At 42.8% G+C, this 24,339-nt stretch overlaps 1 long non-coding RNA gene across 1 annotated transcript in view; it reads left to right on the plus strand.

Annotated features, from left to right (window-relative positions):
* The window catches only part of LOC310745108, a 71,938-nt gene extending 65,863 nt beyond the window's left edge, over window positions 1-6,075 (plus strand). Inside the window, exon 8 of the long non-coding RNA XR_014539941.1 lies at window positions 5,968-6,075. This is a non-coding gene — a long non-coding RNA (uncharacterized lncRNA). The remainder of the gene's footprint in view (window positions 1-5,967) is intronic.
* Window positions 6,076-24,339: the final 18,264 nt, after the last annotated feature.

The following is a 24,339-nucleotide window of genomic DNA, read 5'->3' on the forward strand; positions in this document are numbered from 1 at the left end:
AGTGTAATACTGAAATCAAAGGTCAGCTGTAGAAATGTTCACCAACTATGTTTTTAAAAGAGGAAAGTTGTGCAGCCAGATTAAGTATATGTTTACTTGGAAGTCCTATCAGTTTCAATACTACGTACTCACAACACACTGTGATAAATCTTCCAGTGGAGGAAAGTCCATATCTATGGATCAGCCACAACAATGCCACTCTGTGTGCTCTCACATCATAGGCCTGAAACATGACCCAAAGCTGTAAAGGGAGAGCACCTTTCCCTAAGCAGATGCTATGGACTGCAGCCCACATCATCCCTGGCTTTTGGTCATGCTGACTAGGACTGGAAATTTAGTCCTAAATGTCTGGAGGGCATCAGGTTGTTAGGATCGCCCTACACTTGTATAGAACCCTGGTAGAGACACATGCCCGACTGGCAAGTTTTCTCCCTCCTGGTCTGTCATTCAGGAGCTTCAAAAGCTTTCTTCAGCCCGAACAGCACAGTGACTGATACCAAAAAGCATCAGCACACTTGAAATCCTACAGAGTATTTGCAGTTTGTGTAACAGAACTCAGTAGCACAGCATTTTGGCTAATCTACTTTATTTACATATAATACACTCAGAGCATTCTGACTTAGCTCCTTCCTCTTTCTCATCAGACAGCAAAGAGAGAAAGAACAAAGGGCAATAGTCCCACCTCATGGAACACAGTAACACAAAACATCCTGACTCCATCAAATTCCCACTCTGTGGAATGAGAACATACACCGTCATGTGATAGACAACAATCTCATGACTGCAATCAGGGAGCAAGAATCCTAACAGGAGAAGGCTAGTATAGAGGCAATATTTTTATTCAATCAAGTGCACCTCCTTTCCTTTCTTTTTCTAAGAGAGTAAAGTTCATATATTCACGAGATGCCAAGAGTTAAATTAGTCATAGAAAAACACAGGGAAGGTCCTGCAGGTGTGTTTGTGTGGCCTTCATATCATACATATGATTGAGTATTGCAATTTGGCTTATTGGAGAAGCAAGCAATTGAGCAGTTGATAATATGCGTTAAATACTCTAGAGTCTAACAATCACTGATATTATTTAGGAGAACTAATGGTAACTAACAAAGTAAATAGATTCCTTTTTAACGCTTCCATTGAGAAACTGGGATGTCTGCAATTAAATCATGTTCAGTATGTTCATGTAAGTGAAATGAAATAAAATGATGATTGATGAAATGCCATTTCTTAATGAAAATCATGGATGCCTAAAAGAACAGGATCCATTATGGGGACCCAGTTTTAGCTCATATTGCCGTTGGCTCACATCTTTTCTTTATTTCTTGAGGCAGGAATGAAATGTTGCATGTTAGATTAATTTACTTATGAGAGATTAGTGCTTTAATTTGTTTTAATTAACTAAAATTTAAGCTGAAAAATTGGTGAAAGGAGTTCTTAATTGGCGGGGCAGCAATTTAAAGGCACATTTCCCCTTTTTGAGGTTAGCTTCATTATCACACCTCAAAAGGGCACCTATACTGACCTGCTAGTAGTCTCAAACATGCAATTATGCATACACAGAGAAAGACATATAGTACAATCCTACAAATGTTTACTCACAAGGAAACCTCATTGAGTTCAACAGGATTTATTACCAGGTAGGTTTCTGTAGGACTGAAGCTTTAAACAATTGGTTAAAAGGCAGATGGTTACTCAAGAAGAAAACCTTTAATTGGTTGACAACCTTATTAACTATTATAGTCTTAGTATGTGTCATACAGCTAAATTGATCTCACCATCTCAGGATACACTTGTAAACATCCATTAGCAGGTTTAGCATAATCTCAGGAGCAGTTTGAAAGTTACTTAGAATTCACTGTAATTAATGAGGTGCCATTTCCAAGTAACCTTACATTACTCATGGCACAATGGCGACTACAGCTGTCCCTTGGCCGTGTGGAGGTTTACCTTTTCAGGAACAGTCAATTTCTGAACGAAAGAGAGGCAGCTGTGTCTGTTTGAGTGATGCATGAATTGAGGAGAAGGAAATTAACTAGCAAGCATGTTTCATATTCTGAAGCCTCTCCCTCCTGGTGCTAATTCATCATTCTCCCCTGCATCCTTGTTTTTTATGTCGTAGGCCATTCCCCCCCCCCATTCCCCTCCCCACAACTGCAGTGAAATATACTATCAGGTCTGTGCAGTTGCTCTACAACTGAAACAGACCTAAGGCATTTTGTTTAATAGAAACACCAGCTTGAAATGCAGCAGCTGTTTAAGAGATTTAATTGTCCAGTGTCTTTTCTTCTTAAAAGCTGCCTTGCATGCCAGATGGGGAAAGGGTGGGCGCAAAGGATATCCTACTTGCACATGGAGGGGGTAGAATTACAGCCCCTTCCCTTTTGAATGTGACGGGAAAGTCCCCAGTTGCTATTGCAAGTAGGGAAGGAGGGAATACTAAGTAAGCTGAAGACGCACTTTCAGGGTACTGAGTATTATCCAGCACACTTGGAATCTTGGGAAAATTTAACATCATTTCATTCAACGGTGAATCTGAACTGCTGTCTATCTGCTTTCAGAAGCTGCCCTCCAAAGACCTATCATCTGTAGTATCCTCAGATGAGGTTCCTCAGATGAGTTGGTAAAGACACTCTGCTTCCCTTTGAGTTTTTAAAAGCATAGGTCACTGAGATTGTGACAGTGTCAATTAACATTAAATCAGGGGCAACCCAATGTGGTGCCTTCAGATAACTTTTGGAGTGTATATTTATCCGTGTTCCATTTCCATGAAACTCAGAGAGAAGGCGTCTATCATATACCTCAGGGGTCAGCAAACTTTTTCAGCAGAGAGCCAGTCCACCGTCCCTCAGACCATGTGGTGGGCCAGACTATAGTTTTATTTGTGGGGGGGGGGGAATGAACAAATTCCTATGCCCCACAAATAACCCAGAGATGAATTTTAAATAAAAGCACACATTCTGCTCATGTAAAAACACCAGGCAGGCCCCACAAATAACCCAGAGATGCATTTTAAATAAAAGGGCACATTCTACTCATGTAAAAACACACTGATTCCCAAACCAACTGTGGGCCGGATTTAGAAGGCGATTGCGCTGGATCCATCCCCCAGGCCTTAGTTTGCCTACCCATGATATAGCTCATCATCCCACATGCCTAGTCCTTTTCAACATCTGAGTCACATAACAAGTGTTGGATGTCTGATGGGAATTATCGTTTTTTCGCTCTATAAGACACACTTTTCCCCTCCTAAAAAGTAAGTGTGTCTTATGGAGCGAATGCAGGCTGCACAGCTATCGCTGAAGCCAGAACAGCAAGAGGGATTGCTGTGCAGCAATCCCTCTTGCTGTTCTGGCTTCTGGGATTCAGAATAATTTTTTTTCTTGTTTTCCTCCTCAAAAAACTAGGTGCGTCTTATGGTCGGGTGCATCTTATAGAGCGAAAAATACGGTAATTCCTTCTCCATTTGGTGGCAGTGAATCTTGCTGGGCTTTCTATTTCTGCATGATTTCTATGCATATTTTCTTGATGCTCCAAATACCTTCCCATGAAGGTCTAAAAAAGAGAGAGAGAGAGAGAGAGAGAGAGAGAGAGAGAGAGAGAGAGAGAGAGAGAGCCTGAACACCTAGGGACACTGGAGGCCTGGTTTATGTACGTGCCCCTGATCCACACCCTCTTTGAGCTTACGCATATGCAGGCAAACATCTGAGCTGGGCTCCTGCATGCATGGGTCTCAGTTGTGGATGGTTCCTACCCATTTGGATGCTTCTAACCACAGCTCCCCCCCCTAGAAACTACTTATTCTATACCATGGCACTGGAGAGGTGAAATGTGCTCCTACACATCTGATACTGAATCTACAGTTCATGCAATAGGAGCTGACCCATGTTTGCTTCTGCAGTCTTATGGTATGAGAGCACAATACAAAATGTATTATCAGATTGGAGCCATGTGAAGGAGAATTTAATATTTGTAATGTTTATATAGAGATTTATCTCAGACCCACTTCTCTCATATACATTATTTCCCAGTCTAATCTAATATTTGCCTGAAATCTTCTTTGTGTTCAATACTTTTTAGAACAGTAATAAATAATCCAATTCAATTTAGAAAATAATAATGTTTTCCTCCAAATTCTAATAATCCTGTGATACAATCTGTCCCTATTTATAGTAACATGCAGTAATTTCCGTCCCTTTCATTTTCTTTTCCTGTCCCCACCCCCACCTCATTTTTCAATTAATTTTTTTATTGGAGGTTCTTTTGTTCACATGGTTTTGAATGGGATGCTAGGAGCTATTTAATTCATAGTTTTCATTGTATCTTCTTCAAGTCCCCCCCCCCATTTAATGCAGAAGATATTGCTTGAGACAAAATTATGTGCAACGACTAATGGATATTATTGCTGACCAGTTCAGAACTTGAAGTCAAACGTTTAAAGTTAAATGTAATGAAATGTCCTTGCTCTTCCAATTTCTGCAGCAGGAAAATTTCATACCATCAGATGGACACAATGCTCCAATGTGCAATTTGTTACTGCTGGGAGTATTGGAATATTATGGTTACAACTAAAAGATCATTCAGAAAACTTTTCTAACATGTTCCTTTTCACTTTCAGCTAGTGCTGTGCCAAAATCTGTCTTCCAATTTCTCGAAAGTTTTGGTACTGTTTTTTTCCTCCTTTTCAAAAATTAATGAAAAGGTTTTTTTAAAAAAAGTTTGCTTCCTCCACAGAAAAGACTTCAGTTTTTCTGATTCATTGGAAGGGCACTTTATAATTTCAGTGGGTGAAGTATTGAGTTTACCATGCCTTTGCGAGATGGCTGAGGGTGGTGTGCATAGCTGTCAACTTACAGATTTGAAAATAAGGGACCAGCAGCCTCGAAAATAAGGGACCAGCAGCCAAAATAAGGGATTTTCAGAGCACAGGTATGTTCAACTTCTAAGCCCCTTCTGAGCCAAAGGCAGAAAGCCCAGCCAGCAGCCAAACAAAGCCTCAAGCAGTGGTTCCCACAGCGCAGCAACCCGGCAAAGGGGATGCAGCAAGGAAAACCACCGTCACCTCTCCGCTGGGAAGCGCTGAGCAAAGGCGAGTCCCCAGGCAACGCGGCCGATTTGATCGGCACAAGGCATGCAAGCTCCACCCCCCAGTCGTTCTTAGACTCCTTATTGGGTGAGCAGCGCAGCCAAGCAACACAGTTGGAGCCTCCGTCCTCCCTGGCCGGCAGGGAGGGAGGGAGAGGAGCTGCTTCCTTTGAAACCCGGGAAATTTAAGGGACATCCTCAATAAGGGACAGCAGCAGGACACGGCAATGGGATAAGGGACTGTCCCACCAAATAAGGGACAGTTGACAGCTATGGTGGTGCTTTTCTTTCCATTAAATTTAAGGAGTTAAATCATGGTGTCCTTCCCTGGGCTTTAATTGAAGCTTGGGAAAACTGCAGATTGAGGCTACTTATTGCTTGCGATTGGCAGGCTCACTGGCTTTGTTTTTAAAGGAAGCCTTCCCTTTTACCGTTTATTAATTTTTTAAAAAATTAAACAATTTCTTTAAAAGTTTTTTTAAAGTTATTTTTTAAAAGTAAAAGAAGAAGTTCACTTAAAAAATAACTGCCAGTTGTTAGGTGCTCGACAGGCAACTTCTGCGCCTTCCTACATTTATAGGACAGGACAGCCAAGTGCATCACTGAGTTGTCAGGAAGAGCAGGCAACTGGGAAAGCGACAGAAGGCAGACCACCACACGCCACTCAAGAGATTTTAATTAATTTCCCCCCTTTTGATTCCCCCCCCACCTTATTACTTGATGGAGAATGGTAAAAAGGTAGATGCATTTCTGATAAATCACTGCTTTTAATCTCTCCATTCAAGAGGCCCATGAATCAGCTTATGCTTTCTGCTTTATCTCCTTTACTTAAACCCTCATACCCATGCCTTAAAGAGAGGTGCTAACACAGGCCTTTTGTTTTAGTGAAAATAGCATTGTTGGCATCCGTCTGTCTTGAGAGGCAATGGAGTGCACCTCCAGGGGTGAAGTCAAACCATTACATTAGCAGCACTGAAGTGATCTCTCCGGGGTGCAAGCCTGGGCAGCTTGTATGGAAGTCATGGGCTGCCCAGACGATAGGACCCTCCTCTCGGCCTTCCTGATGTGGTCCAAAGGAAAGCTGAGGAATATGTTTGGCACTGGCTTGGCTGCAGGAGTTGTGAGTCGAGGACCCTAACCTGCGTAGTGGAGAAATAATGGACACAGACACAAGTATTTTAGGTTGATGGGCTGAAAAAGGCCACAACTTTTATTGGTTACAGCATGTGAGCGGTATTGGCTTAGGCATTGGATCAAACAACCTATATCCGACCCCCTGCGGGCATTTGAAGGTTAACAACCAGTGGGAGGAGCTTGTTGATGCAAATACAACTGGAAGCTTCCCCTGATGTCACCAGGGGTCGTGCCATGGCCCTAGCCACCACCAGGGCATCGGACAGGATCCACGACTGCCGGATTCCTTTAACGGGATACCCAAAATGGGGTGGGGTAGGTGATGGCCATACCCGGCTCCCCAACACACAACACATATTCCAATGCCTAACCGCCAAAACCAGAAAAGTTGTGACGAAGGTAGGCGAAAAACCAAGAGGCTGGTGCCAATTTAGCTAAATGGACAAAAACTCCTACCAGACCCCCTGGGCAACCAGGGTGACCAACCAAGGTCCTTAGCAAGGTCAAGAGCACAAATGTAGCCTAGAGGGTGGGCGAGCGGGTGATCCAGCGTCTTCCAGGAAGCAGAATGAGGCGCGGAGGCTGCCGCGGCCGCTTGAATGTGGCTAAACCCCGCCCCCAGGCCAACCCTATTGGCTGGCCTGCTGCAGGCAGGGCAGCAGCCAGGGAGATGATGCAGGGGGCCGAACACGCCCCCCTGCCAATGCGGGAATGGTTCCCGCTCACAACACCTCCCCTCTGGGAAGAGGAGAGGTTTTGCCAGAAGGGGGTCAAGACACCATCCAACTATCTTAGGGACTCCACTCCGGATTTGTGTAGGGTTTATTCAGGGACTGGGCAGAGGAGGAGGAGCAGGATGGGAGACCGCCTCCCCATCCTGACTCTTCCAGGGAGGAGGAAGAGGAAGACAGCATAGACTTACAACAGTGGTTTGTGGGAGGTCACAGTTCAGAGGCAGATGAGGAGAATATTGGGAAATAATGGGAGGGGAGGGGGAGGAGGAGGAGGAGGAAGCAGGGCTACAGCTGATGGACATGGTGTCATTGGAAAGCTCTCCAGACCCTCCATCTCCCAGAACCCAGCGAGCCTTGAAAGTAGGGGAGCAAAGAGCTCAAAGACAGAGGACACCGTAGAAGTGACGAAGTGGGAGAGACGAGGGGTGGAGATTCACTCGGGACAATGCCATTATCCAAGAGGCTATAGCCTCTATCTGTAAATATTTAATAAAAAAGGATGATAAGAAACCTTCTCTTGTCTTTATACTTTCCTGGGCAGCCAGCCAGGAGCTGCTGGCAGCATCCTGACAGGTTTACTCCTTAGCCTTTTCTTTTCCCAAGGCAGCAGAGGTTTAGGTTCAGAGTTTTCCTTCTCCTAGATAGGCTACCTTCCCAGGTTGTCAAGCCCCATCTGCCTCTCACTTCCCTCTACAGCATGTGCAGAAACCACCTTTTTGACTGTTGGACCCACTATTGGTCTCGTCCATTCAATCCACCAGAGCCTGTCTTTGCATGCGGTGGAAATCACTAACTCACTGAGGGTTTCTTAGACCCATTGACTACCCTCACCAGGTATAGCCAGCCAGTCGAAACCATTCTTGGGGTGTGGCTGTTGTCGCGTGCTAACAGCTTCTAGGACCCGCAGGTGAGAGCTAAGTGCAGGTTGGGGACCAAAGGTGGCAAAACTACCCCAGAAGAAGAATGACATGTCTCCCACCAGAGGTACTACCTCTCCCCTAACACCCCCCCCCCAATAGCATTGTATTAGGGAAGATTGCATTCCAAAACTGTGTGTATTTTAGTGCAAATTTCTCCTCATACACATATACAAAAATATGTATATGAGGAGAAATTTGCACTAAAATGTTATTATGAAGACTGGGATCAAACACTTTGTTGTGCATCTCATTTAAGCAGACTGGCAGATGCATTGACTGAGTGGGGATTCAATCATGTTGCCTAGACAGCATGATATTGGTTCCTACTGGAAACAGGGTGGCACAATTTATGCTGGATGAAACCCTGGCCACCCTCCCACTGATGGGACCCCAGACGCCTTGGACCACCTTCCCAAAGCCAGGCAAGCAGCCCTTTCCCTTGTGGGGGAGGGCAGTTCTGGGGCTTCCTGGCTTTACACATTTTTGCAGATATGTATGGACCCCCGGAACTAAACCCCTGTGGAAGATGTGCGTTACCTGTACTAGAAACAGACTCACATATCTCTAGGGTCAGTCCCAAGTGTTCCAAAATAAGCTGAAAAAATAGAGGCACTCCTATTTTATACGGGACCACTGGAAGGAGACCATATGTTGCCAGTCCATGGTAGGTGGGCAGTTTCACCAAGCTCCAGCAGCTATTCTCACCCATTCATTCCTAGTCTGTGTTGGGGGGCAGGGTAAACTAATCAGAGACCCAAATTCTGTAAAATGTGGAGAGACTGATGCATTAAAAAGAGAAGAGAAGAGAAGAGAAGAGAAGAGAAGAGAAGAAAGTGAATGACATGCAAATTCTCCTGCTCCAGTCACAGGATGATATACAACCACACAACTAGCATGTAGACTACTTGTGATCAATAGCGTTGTCTACTCTAGGTGACTTAGTCACCTATCATCCACATAACTGACATTGTTCAGATGTCAAATGTAAGATATTTTAGCCAGATATCATAGACCAGCAATAGGGAATATATGGCCCCCATGCCTCCCTATTCAGCCTCTGAGGCCATTTCAGTCAAGACATCCACCTGCTTTGTACCTGACATTATATACTGTATATGACATACAGTATATGGGGCAGATAAAGATGTGAGATATAAAGATCCAGCCCACCAGCTGAATCCAGTTCACCACCCCTGTCACAGACCATACTGTATATCTGTGTTTTCACCAAAGCTATGTGACAGGAACCAACAACTCATGTTGCAAGGCTCTTTTCTTTCAGAAGGATGAAGGAACAATTTAATTACTGACAGGAAGAACTGTGAGAAATTTGTCGTGCCTATTTCTCAATTACAATCTCTCGTATGAATTTCTCAAGGTAATCTTTCAGCAGCTGTTGCTTCATTGCTCACTTCCTTAGAAAGCATCCCTTTCTTGAAATATTAGTAATGTTATCATGCTGTGAATCTAGTGTCATGTCAAGGCTGCAATTGTTGAAATATCACTGAACGACAGTTACATCAAAATAATTATTAAAACCAAGACTGTAATAACAGCTGTGCAGGTGGCAAAACCCACCAACTTGTTACCAATATAAAATGACATCTGCTGTTGGTACTCAGTACCGAACACTTGCGTAGTTTTAGAAAATCATGTTTAAGGTCCAATCTTCTCATAATTATAATTACACTGCGATTCTTTGCTCTCAGACAAGGGTACTTCTTCAATGAGCACTGATTCTGCCTTGAGCTTGTTTTACCTAAGATGGTGCTCCTTCCTACTAGTCCGGAAAAGTTGAAAGAATCATAATACTTGATCCTACAATGCAGGTATAAAGTCAAAGGAAGTGATGGGAGGCTGCAAACAGAATTAGCAAGCTGTAAAGATAAATTGTGAAAAGGAATCAACAAATCTATACATTTTGGGCTGGATCTAGACACATCAAAAAAGCAATTCAGTTAAATGTGCTGTAAACTTCATACAGGGAAATCCTATTGGTGAAAGATGGGACTCTGCAGCGGCATCTGGTGCCACAGTGTTAGAACGCATATAAAGCGCTTTATCTTTACAAATGTAGCTGAGTGGCTAGTTTCTCTCATTGTCATTTTCCCCATCTTTAATTCAGTTTGCAACATTTCAAGTCCTCCTGAAAATGGCAGCATTTTAATCTGCGTTTTTCTTACTATTGTGTTGTTGTTGTTACAATCTCAACAGGAAGTGATCTGACCAGGACATGGGACTGATGTCAATGTCCCCACTTTCAGACTAATCTCTTCTTGCCCAGCTGAGAAAACAAAGTCCAGAGTGTACACTGATCACATGATGGGACAGCCCCACGGCCATCGTGGCAACCGCTAAGTCCTCTGCCCCCCACGGCACCATCACTAACGTTGCTACTATCAAAGGCAAAGAGGAAGGAAATATAAGCCTCAGAGCACCTTGTAAGCACCCACCACCCACTGATTGATACCAGGCTGAGAAATCTGCTGAGGTCTACTCATATAAAAGAAAGCTAATATGGAAAGAAAAGTCATCATAGTCTGTCATTCTTAGATCAAGATGTCTCTTGATTGATGGTGTCTGTTGCCTTTTGTGCTGCCTTAAACACAGAAGAGATTATATAGTCCAGTGTTCATATGTCTTATGCAGCTTAAAGGCAATGTCATATGCAGGAAGACTGGGGATAGGTCATGTGTAAGGCTTTCTTTCTAACAGATAAAGGCCTCTGGGTATACATTTGACATCCTCATGAATACCACATGAATTTATAATGATCAGCACTTTTCACATAGAATACCATGCTAATTCATAATGATTGATGGGGTACTTAAAAAAGAGAGGTAACCTTTTCCTAAGGTGGGTAGGTGACTTGACATCCACTTTATTAGAAATGTCCCATGTACTATACTTATGCAGATGAAAAGGGGAGAAAAATCAGTGGGACCATGTTATTATGCTTAAAAATCTCATCGTAACAAGGTTCTGTGCCATGCAAAACACAGTTTCACCATAATTCAGGAGTATTTTACAACATTCAGTTCCAACCTTTGAAAGGCAGAGTGCACTTGAAAAATGCCGAGCTGGGAATGGAAGCCACCTGTGATTAAAAATGAGCCATAATTGAACTTAAAGTAGGAGAAGAAGTGCTTCTTATCTTGCCAGGAATGATTGCTTAATTCTCTCCGACAAATCAGTGGTGGACTCTGCTATGCAATTCAAATAATGTCCTGGTTATGTACTTGAGATGCAAAATCTAAAACCCTTTGGGCTCTGAAAATGATACTTTTCCAGAAAGGTTGTAGATGCGTCATTTGGATTGAATTGGATGGATGAACACTTTCACTACTAGAGACTGCAAACCAGTATTCTGTTCTTATGCTGCTGCATATGCTGTGGCAGTTATCACCACCAGTACAAAGAGAAGAAGTTATATTTTTGCATGTTAAGAATTTATTTGCAACATCATTAGCTCTCACAGACAGTAACTTCAAGGCAATAACTTAGGGTACAGTCTATGGCATTGGGAGGATCTCCCAGGGATAGATTTGAACTATAAGATCAAATTCTGACATCAAAGAGGGAGATTCAGTGAAAAATTCTCCTTTTTCACTGCCAGTTCCTCTAATGCCCTGGCTGAAACAGTGTCATTACCCTGCTCTTAGTAGGGCCAAAGGGAGGTATCCAGGAAAGTGGCCTAGATCCAAAGACTCCAAAGTCATTTTGGTCACTTGATGTGTCTGAAACCATAAGGAAATTTAGGCACACTTCTGAGCAAGACTTTAAGCAACTAAACAATATCTCTGCAGCCCCAATCATTCATCAGTGTCAGATTCATTTATTTAAACATGTTGGGATGTTGCACAGTCTTATATCAGGACATATAAGGAAACACTACAAAAGCCTCTGCACATTCTGAGAAGATGTCTGTTTACCTTGTCAACTGGCTATGTTGCATGCTAATTTATTCTGAAGCATTGGCCCCAAATTGTCAAAAACAGAGCTGTAACCCCCCCCCATCAATTGCACAAGTGATGCAGCCAGTCAGTTTACTGCTGAGGGTGATTTGTGCCTCATGTTCCCACACAGGGAGGGATGAGTATTGAGATACTGCTGCTCCCACCTGCGAAAGCAGCACAGGATTTCCTGCGGTTGATATGGGGAGACTCCCACCTGCCATTGCTTCTGAAAGCGTGGTTTGCCGCTACCATCTGCAGAAAGAAGTTTGGAAGAGCATCCCATACTGTAGCTGGAGCGTTATGTGCTAGCACAAAAGAGTGAGATTTGCACCTGGAGTCACCTGCCTGCCCCAGCTATTGAGATCTCTCTTGCGGTGTTGGGTTTCAGTGCCCTGGCACTTACCCGAATGAGCGAATGCTCTTGACAACAATGCAGTGTCCCTCAAAGTTCCATAGCAGTGCAACATGATTAAGCTCCTGCTGCCCGTCTGACCCCTCCAAAGGTAACTGGATAGCTTGCTGTTGGGGCAGAGGGAATGGCATTCTTGACTGCCAAACAAATTGGCTATGATGAGCATGTAAACCTGTGCATTTATCCAGTTTCCATTCCTCTTCTTTGTTTACCTTGCTGCAAAATAAATAGCTGCTATAGAATTGCTTACCTCTGGCGAACGTCCGCTTGCCACTGCTTAGAGAGGAGAGTTTCTAAATTTCAGAGAGCAAACACTTCCCCTCCTTAATTTAAATTTAGAACGATGTTTGAAGTGCTCTGCAAAAGGTTTGCTTGAGCAGTCCCAAAGAGTCAAAGTGAATCTGTCCTCAGGGGAGGAGTTCATTCTTTGTGGTGCCATCATTGCAGGACTTTGGGGCATGGACTCCCTCAGGGAATGAGCAGCAGGGCTGGCTTACATAAAGAGATAACCAGCACATAAACAGATACCTATATATAACTGTCCATAAACAGATATATGAGGATTGCGATATTTCAAACAGTGAAAATGCGGACAGAAAAGTTTTTGAGCTTTGTAGTTGTTGAGTTGTTGATGGGGTTTTTTGGGGGAGGCAACATTGTTGAGCTTTTTTGGCACATCGCCCCCCAAAACCGAAGTTTTTGAGTTATTTTTAAGGAAAATTGCCAGAAATGACACTTCTGACATGGGTTGCCATATGCCCAGATTTTGGTGATTTCCATTCCCAGACACTGCTTCTGATTGCAGTGTTCTGGATATGTCCAGGAAATTCCGGATGCATGGCAACCCTAAGATATATTGATATGTTTATAAAAGTTATACAGCAGAAATATAGCACGGCATGGGACTTGACTCATTTATATGAATTATATGTAAAATATATGTATTTCTTTTCATGTATAAGGTTGTATAATTTTGCAAATAGATAGTTGGGCTTTTTTTAAAGGACCTGATAATGCCTGAGTGGCTCAGATATAAGCGAACACTTGATACAAGAGACGGCCAATTTTTATTATTATTATTATTATTATTATTATTATTATTATTATTATTTATTTATTTATTTATTTATTTATTTATTTATTTAAGAAGATTTATATACTGCTTGAACCAACCCCTCCGAGCTGCTTACATAAAATGGCATAAAATACTCATTAGAAATAGCAATAAAAACATATTAAATCAGTAAGCATAAGGAAATTACCCAAATGTAGATAAAAACAGATTTAAAAACAAATGTACATAATACAAGTACATGTCTGGGTAGGCTTGTCTATAGATTTCCCCCCCCCCCAGCAGGCATAAAACCAGTGAAGGTATCTGGTTAAAACTGGCAGAATTTGCTTGCAGAGCGAAGGTAAAAGGTAAAGGACCCCTGGACGGTTAAGTCCAGTTAAAGGTGACTATGGGGTACAGCACTCATCTCACTTTCAGGCCAAGGGAACTGGCCTTTGTTCACAGACAGCTTTCTGGGTCATGTGGCTGGCATGACTAAACCGCTACTGCTGCACAGAGGACCTTGATGAGTGGCAGAGTGCACGGAAATGCCGTTTACCTTCCCGCCGCAGCGGTACCTGTTTATCTCCTTGCGCTGGTGTGCTTTCGAACTGCTAGGTTGGCAGGAGCTGGGACCGAACAACAGGAGCTCACCTCGTCGCGGGGATTCGAACCGCCAACCTTCCGATTGGCAAGCCCAAGAGGCTCAATGGTTTAGACCACAACACCACCTGTGTCCCTCTCTTGCAAAGCATGTGCTCCGTGAGTGGGCTATGATCCTTTTCCTGCGTTTTGTGGCACACAGTTTTGGCGTAAAGATGCAGTTTTAGCAGCTTTAAAGATAAGCATCATTATGATCCATTCCATTCTTATTTCTTTTTTAGTCTGCACTATGGGAGGATGTTCTCTCTGGGAACTTGTAGGTATAAAATTCTACAGTTCTACATATTATCACAGTCCAACACAAAGCCACTGTGTAAAACATATTGGGTGCACAACCCCTTAGCTGTCCAAATTCAGAAATCCATGAGAAATGCAGGTTACATGAGCTAATGATGAGATATTTCTCGCTGTTCTGTCCCGTGCCTTAAGCACCCTTCCTTGTTCTTTATTCTTTCTGACTTCCACAAACTATTTGTTTGCTCACCTCCCCATTCATCTTGTTAAATCGAAATGGAAATCACTATTAAACGGGGAAGTGGGGGGGGGGGAGGAAAGTATAGAAACGCTTAACAAATAAGCCGTTAACAATCCATACTAGATTACATTAATACAGTCTCAAAACTAAATAAAGGGGAGGGGGTGGGTGGGAATCCATAACAATTCATGAAGTAAGTAGTAGTAAATCTCGCTGACAGAAGATAAACTTCCTTGGCGCTAAGGCAATGAAAGTAGTGTTGATCTATATAGCTGCAGATGTGGCTCCGGGGGGCAATCTGTCCAGCTGCTCAATATCAATTCTGCCACATGGGCACTGCATCAGGGAAGATAAATAATAAACCTCTTACTCAAGGAGATAGCTACACTTGGCGGCAGCTCGTTTTTCCTTTTACACCCAAAGCTGGCTGGTTCTCATTGTTAGGGAGAGTCAAGCACTGCTGAGGATATGTGTCAAGCAAAGGGAAGAACAAAAGATTTCCTTCTTCACTCTCTCAAGGTTGGGGCCAGCAGGTTTTTAAATGGAATGTAAGCAGGTATGGACATATCAGACCACTTGCAGGCTGCACCATGTCCAGATGTGTGCATTAAATCCTGTCACTGCTTTCACTTCCATTTGTTTTGTTTTTTTTGTTAATGCACATGAAAATTCACAATGAAATATGTATTTCCGAGCGCGCTCCCACCCTCAAAATATGCATTTTTGAGCTTAGGAGTGTTTTGCAACATTCATAGGAGTGCCAAATCCCATAGACGGGCTACATTCTGAGTTGCAGGGGGAGGGGGAGATGATGTCATCTCATCTCAGACTTCACAAAGAGCGAAATCCCCCAGGCATCCCTAAATACAAGACACCAAAGCGCAACACCGAAAACACAGTTCTTTATTTATTTAAACGGTACCTGTTCAAGGCTCAAAATTATTATTGTAAATGTCAAAGATAATCACAAACGGAGAGCAGAAAAGATCTGCCTGACTCACTTTGGAGGCTCATAGCAAAAAGCTCTTGAAACTGCTAGAGCGGATATGCAGGTTGTGAATTTGGTTAGCAGAAAGAGTTAGTGTTTGTGCTGCCTTATGAAAGACTCTGGCCTTTCCAATGCAGGGTATATACTACACTGGGATGGATCCCATTTCCTCTCAAGCTTTTTGAGAAAAGCCCTCTGTGGTTCTCGGTTTGGCCTCTGCACAGCAGCAAATACCAAGCCTGAGCTGTATCTGACGGGCAAGTTAATGGCTGTCTTCTGTCTTGGCAGGCTGGAGAGTAGAGAGACCAAAACGTGAACTTCAACTCCCATCCAAGACAGAGACAATAAAAACATGGAATTTGGGGAGGGGTGAAGTAACTATTGTTTAATACAGTGGTACTTCAGGTTACAAACGCTTTGGGTTACAAACACTTTGGGTTACAAACTCCACTAACCTGGAAACAGTTGCTCCGGGTTGCGAACTTTGCCCCAGGATGAGAACAGAAATCACACAGTGGTGGCATGGCAGCAGCAGCAGGAGGCCCCATTAGCTAAAGTGGTACATCAGGTTAAGAACGGTTTCAAGTTAAGAATGGACCTCCGGAACGAATTAAGTTCATAACCCAAGGTACCACTGTACTGGATTAGATATATATATATCTCAGACGGAGCAGGCATGCAGTTCACCTGGTCAGAGTATCTCCACTCTGGTGAGATGTACGGTATTCCTATTTACATTATGGTACTTATTTCTAAATTTGCTTACTTTATCTTTTTATCTGTCATCTACACCTAGGCATGCATCTGCACACAGAGATTAGCATATGCAAATTTCATGCAAAGCCATACCCTCTTTTGTCCACTTTTTTGTCCATGTGCAAGTGGCCACTCTAAAGACCGGTGTTTTAGCAAGCAGATCTACTTAGCTGGATTAGTGAGGAGAGAAACCATTTCCTCCTCTCTCTTCTCCCTTTTCTTATTTGAGGATGGAATGTTGCAGCAACTAGGTAGGTCCAAAACACAGAACTTGCTATAACCCCCCCCAAAAAAACCCCAGATCTACAGTTTCTTTAAATAAAAAAAGTGTATTAATAATATACATAAAAATACAAGGGCTGATCAAATCCCCTTGCTAGCAGCCATAAGGACCCTGTCTGCAAGAATGTTTTGCAGTGGTAACCAGTGAGATAATGAGACCCAGTCCATGGAAATTGGTTCATTAATATTTCAGTGAGTCAGCTTCGCTGCAACTCAGGAAATACCCCTGGATATTCAATAAGTAATTCAGTCCATTACAAGGCTTAACCAATTTTGATGTAGAAAATGGGGATTCCTGATGTGAATTAATTACATGTGAAAGACCATTGCATGTTTGTTTGTTTTCTCTCTGTATCTCTTAAGTGGGAAAGAAAATCAACAATGCGTCCTTCAAATTATTTCTGAATTTGTGATATCTCGTCCCCCTGCCCAGGGCCATGTCACCCCACAATACCATCCCATAGGGTCTCATAAGTCATGAAAGAAATATTTCTATTTTATTTCTGGAGTGACACAAATAGACCATATTACTTTACAGATTGCCATTTCTGTCACTCTGGCTCTCCAGTTAGTGCATTTTCGGAGTCAGACTTTAGCGATGCCTTGCCTATTTATTTGTTTTTTTAACTGGAGGATTGATTGGTGTTTTTTTTTAGCTTCTTTTAGTTCTCATTGCTTAAGTTCCTTGGCTGCTTGTTTTGTATTTATAGCCAGACATAGCAGGACGGCAGGCGTGTATATTAATTATACAGAAGTACAATGACATTTGTCTGAATTCTAGTGTCAATTCTTTAACATGCTCTAGATTCCCGAGGCCGAACTCATTTAGTCACACATGATATTGGGCCTGTAAATTCTTTCAGAAGCATTACTAGGTCTTTCTGCCACTGGGATCTCAGCGTCTCTGATAATTATGATGTTTGCCCCTCCCATATGCTATCAATGTGCTGCCACAATCTATGCCTTCAACCCACAGCCTTCAACTTGGTCAGCCTGCCAGGCCATTTGCAGACCCTTCAAGAGTCCCTATTTTCCAGGCACGTCCCTGAGTAAGAGAAACTGTCCTGGTTTCGGATTTGATCCTGGAATGTCCCACTTTTCCAATTTTCATTGGAGAAATGTTGGAGAGTATGGAGTTATCAGACCCCTGGGTCGTCTGAAGGCAATTCTGTATAGAGATTTTTTGAAAGTGTTTAATGTTTTATTATGTTTTTACACATGTTGGAAGCTGGAAGCTGCCCAGAGTGGGGACGCGGGTGGCACAGTGGTCTAAATCACTGAGCCTCTTGGGCTTGCCGATCGGAAGGTTGGTGGTTTGAATCCCTGCAATGGGGTGAGCGCCCGTTGCTCGGTCCCAGCTCCTGCCAACCTAGCAGTTCGAAAGCACACCAAAAAACTGCGAGTAGATAAATAGGTACTGCTCCGGCGGGAAGGTAAACAGCGTTTCCGTGTGCTGCTCTGGTTTCGGTGTTCTGTTGCACCAGAAGCGGCTTAGTCATGCTGGCCACATGACCCGGAAAAACTGCTGGCTCCTTTGGCCTGTAAAGTGAGATGAGTGCCACAACCCCAGAGTCATCCGCGACTGCACTTAACTGTCAGGAGTCTTTTACCTTTAGGACTTCCCTATCTTCCTTTGGGGAAGGTGGGATAAAAATTGACTAAATTATAAATATATAAATAAAATATTTGCTCCTCATGCTTGTCCTTAGAAGTTATTAGGAGGAACTAAGGAACTCTGGGTCCCATAGTTCTTGAGAGAGCAAGTCACACAGGGCATCCCACATCTCAATGATGTGTTCCCCTACCCCTAGATAATTTTCTTTCAAATTAAAACCACACATGCGTTTCCATCCGAATAGGCCTTCAAATTCCTGTCCAACAGAAATCCACCAAACCATTTTCATAGATACAGATGTCAGTTTGAATTCTCTGCTACTATGAAAAATATTAAAAACACTGCAGGAGTGGTGTGATAATTTAAGGTACATGTAGCCACCTGCTCAATAGCGCATCGTGGGTTGGAAACACACCGGGGAACGGAGCTCAGCATGCAAATAGCTTACACATTCATAAGGAAAACTCAATCAGAAGCAACCAATACAAATTACATCCTCTGCTAAGCAACTGTTCTTTGGATAACTTCTTATTTAAAAAATAAAATAAAAGTTCTATAAATAGTATCATTTCCATTTCATATCCCTGTTTTTTAGCCCTTGTCTGTCTAACCTATATTGATGTCTTTTTAATTAAAGCATGGTTGATACGCCTACACTGAAGCAGCACATACTGAGACTGCATGCTAGGAATACCAGATAAAGTAATTATGCTATTTGTCAGTGTCATGATTAATGTGTGACAGCTGTTATGACAGCTGTGCCACTGTTTTGTCACAACACTGTGTTCATCCATAACAAAATTAGCTGTCTCACTCCAAGGTACATGCTTGCCGCTGTTCTCCTTCAGAAGTCAACAGCAAAGAAAACCAAGGAAGGAATATTACATGAACTTTCTGACATTTTTTTTAAAGAGACATCATTATATACATATGATTTTCTTTAAATGATGATATAATCTGCCTGGATTGGAAATGAACCTGACTCACCTTTAGCAAACAAGCTGTCACACAGAGCCCTTCTACCGCTAATCTACCTAACAAGGTCTCTGTATGAGAAGGGATCACTACATAATTTGAACTTACCTTGTCAGAGAAGGCTTCAGATGTTACCCAAATTAGCATTGGCTGTAAATTCCCCTGTCTGTATGAGTGGCAAACAGAAAATGCAATAGATAACAGGAGCACTGGAGCACGACAGCCTTTCCTGTACTTGCCCATCAAGCTGAATTCACTAAATAACCTCCCTACTATCCATGGGATTTGAGATTATTAACACAACTAATTTAGAGCAGAAGCTTAAGTCATTAAGACGAATGCAGCATTTGCAGTTAACCAGGATATAACAAACCCTCAAGCAAAACAGAAAGTAATGGCATATCCCAATATAAATAAAAGTCCAGCTGGCTTCAATACAAGGTTATATGGCTTTTTCAAAAAGTATCCACCAAATCCACAGAGGTCAGTCTGTAACTGGTAAGGCACTGGTTAAGGATGGGTGAATGTGTCCATTTTGGTTTCTCTCAGTTTGTCATTTTTTTTTAGTTCAGTTCTCCGCATTTCCATATCAGTTTGTGGATTTCTAAAAGTCTTCTTCAAAATTCATCAGCATTTTTGTGTGAATTTTTGCATCCAATTTTGCCTGATATACATTTTTGCTAAGTAATTTTCCCTGATGCATTTCTGAATGTTGTTTGCACTAATGCATACATTTGAATGCATACTTTAGTATATTCATTTTTGTGCACATTTCATAGACTGGAGCACTGCAGTGCGAAAAAGTGCAAATTTCAAAGGGCTACTGTTTGCTTATTGTCTCAGAAAGTGGGGTTTGCCTTAAAATGTGATCTGAATTGAATTCCTCCCCAATATCTGATCATCAGCTATCAATTATAATTCACGAAACATGGGGCTTCCATATTCTGAATACCACGTGGGATCAACAACATAAGACAATTGTCACCTTTCCCGAACCAGAGCAATGCACAAAGCAGACCCTCAGTTAGATCCACCAAAGCAATTCTTAGCTAGGCATTTTTATTATTCAGTTTGAAGTTCCTACATTCAAAGTTTGTGATGAGAGAACCTCCTTCAGCTCAATTCAGAGCTTGCTCAGTATTTGCAAGCTTTCTCGAGAACTATTTGGGGAAAGGTCCTTTGCTTTCTGTGAGTCCTTGACGATGCTGTGTACCATCTTTACATTGGACCTTGAGTATAGCAGGATGGCTTTACCTCCTTGACCACCACCTGACAGCTACTAACGTGACTGAACAAGAGAGAGGATTTTTAGATCAGGACAGTGGACAGCAACCCAACAGAACAGTAGCAAGAAACTATCAGTTATGAGTTCTGCTCTTCCCCAGTTACAGACTGAAGGCTGGATGTGCCTTTCCTGGGAAGGAGATGGGTAGACAGCTAGCTGGCTGTCCTGTTTACCATGGCTGTACAGCCAGCAGTGATGCATGCTTATGGGTAGACCTCCACTTTGATTTTAGCTGCAGCATCATTGAGGTAATGTGAGCTTAGCAGGTCATAGCAGAGGACAATTTTTGGAGTTGTTGCTTCTTGATTGGCCTTGGGACATGAGCCTTCTTCTTGGCTACACTATGAGTAGCCAATATGGTGCCCTCCAGAGGTTGTTGGACTACAAGTTCTATCTTCCCAGATTCTTGGCCATGCTGACAGGGGCTGATGAGAGTTGTAATCCAGTGACATCACGGGTCACCACATTTGCCACCCTGGCCAACACTGTCCAGGGATGGGGGGGTGTCACACAAATTGGGCTTGTCAGGTTGTTATAACTATTTAGTCCATGAGTTGCTAACACAGGAGCCAACTCCTAGGGGCTGAGGGTTCTTTGCCCCCCCATAATATATTTGAGGGGGGTCAACTCCCACAAAGTTGATGAGCATTTCAATAATAATAATAATAATAATAATAAAAATAAAAATAAAAATAAAAATTTATAGCTGCCCATCTGGCTGGGTTTCCCCAGCCACTCTGGGTGGCTTACAGCAAAATATAAAAACATAATTAAAAATGCTGTGTGTGCACCATGTCATGTGATCGATTATGCAGGGTGGGGCTTATTTTATTCAAGTTGGCACCCCTGGTGGCTAACATTCTTCCCTAATGAGATCAGCAAGGAGCCTTAGGAAAGGAGGCCATATTGTAGCCAATGGAGCAAATTTGTAAACCTTGGCTATTTTATAAACTGAGCACCATTCAGTTTGTTTAGAACCTTGGTTGATTATTGCCTGCATGTACACATCATATGTTTATATCTGTTTTCTCAAAATAAAAGAGAGAGAGAAAAGAACGTTTGCACTCAAAACCAGACTTAGGCCACCTTCATATCTGAATTGAGTGTATAATTTCCATTTCCATAATTCAGTTCAAAAAAAGGACATGATTCGTTTGGTACCCCTTCTTACTCAAAAACATAGGAAAAGAATACAAATAACCTGAATTACATTTTATATCCTGCTCCAGTTCAAGAGGGTAACTCAATTACTGTAATCACACAACACTTAATGTCATAAAACAGACTTAGCAAACATTGCTTTTCCAACTCAGTTATTTAAAACTCTGCCAAACTAGAATATTTGGAGTAAACATTCAAAATGCATCTTGATCTTTAATTGATGGGAACTGCTATAGCACAGAGATTGCATGAGGGTGCTTGTTGTTGTTCCTCCTTCAGTTCCAGCAAAGATGCCAAGACCATTCAGACCAGTCTTCCTGAAACTGGGCTACAGTTTCTGAGGCTGCCTGTGTCAAGTGATGTGCTGTGTGGCCCAACCCTTTGTATATCTACTTAAAAGGAAGTCCGACCCATTAGAACTTACTCCCAAGTAAGTGTATATTCTTATAGCAGCCCATAAGAGCCAGATGAAAACTCTTCCATACAAATCTCATCTCAGCCATGAATTCCTTCATCTTGACTCTCCATTTACAAAAATACTGGCCCACCTTACAAGCTTAAAAGGTAAAGGGACCCCTGACCATTAGGTCCAGTCGTGACCTACTCTGGGGTTGCATTCTCATCTCCCTCTATAGGCCGAGGGAGCCGGCGTTTGTCCGCAGACAGCTTCCGGATCATGTGGCCAGCATGACTAAGCCGCTTCTGGCGAACCAGAGCAGCACACAGAAATGCCGTTTACCTTCCCGCCAGAGTGCTACCTATTTATCTACTTGCACTTTGACGTGCTTTCGAACTGCTAGGTTGGCAGGAGCAGCGACCGAGCAACGGGAGTTCACCCTGTCGCTGGGATTTGAACCGTCGACCTTCTGATCGGCAAGTCCTAGGCTCAGTGGTTTCACCCACAGCGCCACCCGCGTGCCCTTACGAGCTTACTGTATATATTAATAAGAGGAGAGACATGAAGCACTATATCAGTCATACATACTAATTCTTTGCATTCTCCTAAAGGCAACCTTACCAGATTGAGAGTCCAGTGATTCTCAAAGCTCCTTCCCAGCCTTTTAAAATTTCAATGGGTCTCAGTCAGTCACTTACTTATGGTGGGAAAAGCACGCAATAACTCATTACCCAGAGTGCTTTACTCATGTGATTGAAGTGTTTGTTTTCAGGAGTGAAGTTTTATTAAGCTGGGTGTAATCAGGAGTGGCTTTCTCAGTGGGTTGGAGCCAGACTTATAGTATTGCTGCTGCTTATCAAAAGGCGGAGGGTCGAGGTGGCAGTGAGATTGGGGCTGTGTGGCACACCAGCTGAGCAAAACTGGTGCTCCTGTCAGAACTGCCACACAGCCCCAACTTCACCACCACCCTGCTCCTGTCAGTAGTCAACAAGGACACCACTGCCAGGAGGCTATTCCTGTGGCTTTGGCCCACTGGGCAAACCATTGCTGGGTGCAGTGTTTTTCAGATCAGATTGAGCTTTCATCCTGCTTCTGCACTTGGAAGTATGGTGCTTGTCATCCTTTGTGTGGGCCGCTTGAATGAAGCTGGTGGACCACAGTTTGAGAACCATTGCTCTTGTCTATAACTATTGGTTCAGGTAATTCAGTTTATTGTGATATGATGAAATGAAATGATGAAATACTTTATTGTCACTTGTACAACTTGTATACAGTGAGATTACACAAGCACCCCCCCACTCAGCTCTCTTAGTCTTAATTCCCCTCGTTTACTGACGCACACCCACCAAACTCGAAAGTCAGTTGCCCTGTTCTTTTCATTCAGCAGCCTAATAGCCCACAGATAGAAGCTGTTCTTTACCCTGTTGGTGCAACTAATCATGCTTCTATATCTTCTGCCTGAGAGCAGGAGATCAAGAAAGTGCCGGCCAGGGTGTGAATCATCCCTGAGAATTTTCCTCACTCTCCTGAGGCAACGTTCTTCCACTATTTCATCCAGCGGATTCATGGGACAGCCCATAATATCTTGTGCTGTATTCACCACCCTCTGTAGGCACTTCCTACCAGTTGATGTCAAACCAATGTACCACACTGTGATGCAGTATGAAAGGACACTTTCTATTGTTGACCGGTAGAAGGAGATCATCAGATGTTGATTGACATCCTTCTTCCACAATACTCTGAGGAGATGGAGTCTCTGTTGGGCTTTCTTAACCATAGCACTAACCTTACTTATCCATACAATTTCAGAGTCATTTTAGTCTGTTGGCCATTTTAAGGAAGAATCTCAGTCCATTGTGTTAACAAATTCTTGTATAATGGTTAACATAGATAGAGGATGCTGCCAAGTCTTCTCCTATGACACTGTAATGCAACAGTATTTCTCTAAGGTTTTGTGAAAGAGAAAGTTCTCAAGGTAAGATTGTGGATGTCATCTCCCTTTGTATGTTTAAAATAAATGCTAGTCTTGTGGAGAGCCTGGAACCATGGGCATAGTTGGGGGGCAGGGGGGCAACTGCTCCCCCTAAATCAAGTAAATCAATTAAAAAACTTAACTAATTAAGGTTCTCTTCCCCCCCAAAAAACCCCCCATGAAGCCTGCTCCTCCAACAAAAATTATGGCTCCTCCCATTCCTGGAACTGTGAGTTACAGGAATTGTGAGATGAAAAATAGAAATTTTCGCTCAGCACTTGAATTTCTAACAAATAGCTGTTAAAAGCAAAGAACCCCCATGTTAAAAGAGGCAGCAAATCTACTGCTGCTAATGATTTTCGATGTCATAATGAAGCCTAGGAGCTTCTAAGCCAAAACAACCCCCATCTCTGACAGTCTTTGTCCAGTTTCAAGGAAACGCATGTGAGTGACAAGGCTCATGACTGCAAGTCCTCAG

The sequence above is a fragment of the Podarcis filfolensis genome (assembly GCF_964270895.1).
Source record: "Podarcis filfolensis genome assembly, chromosome: 11".
Classification (NCBI taxonomy): Eukaryota; Metazoa; Chordata; class Lepidosauria; order Squamata; family Lacertidae; genus Podarcis; species Podarcis filfolensis.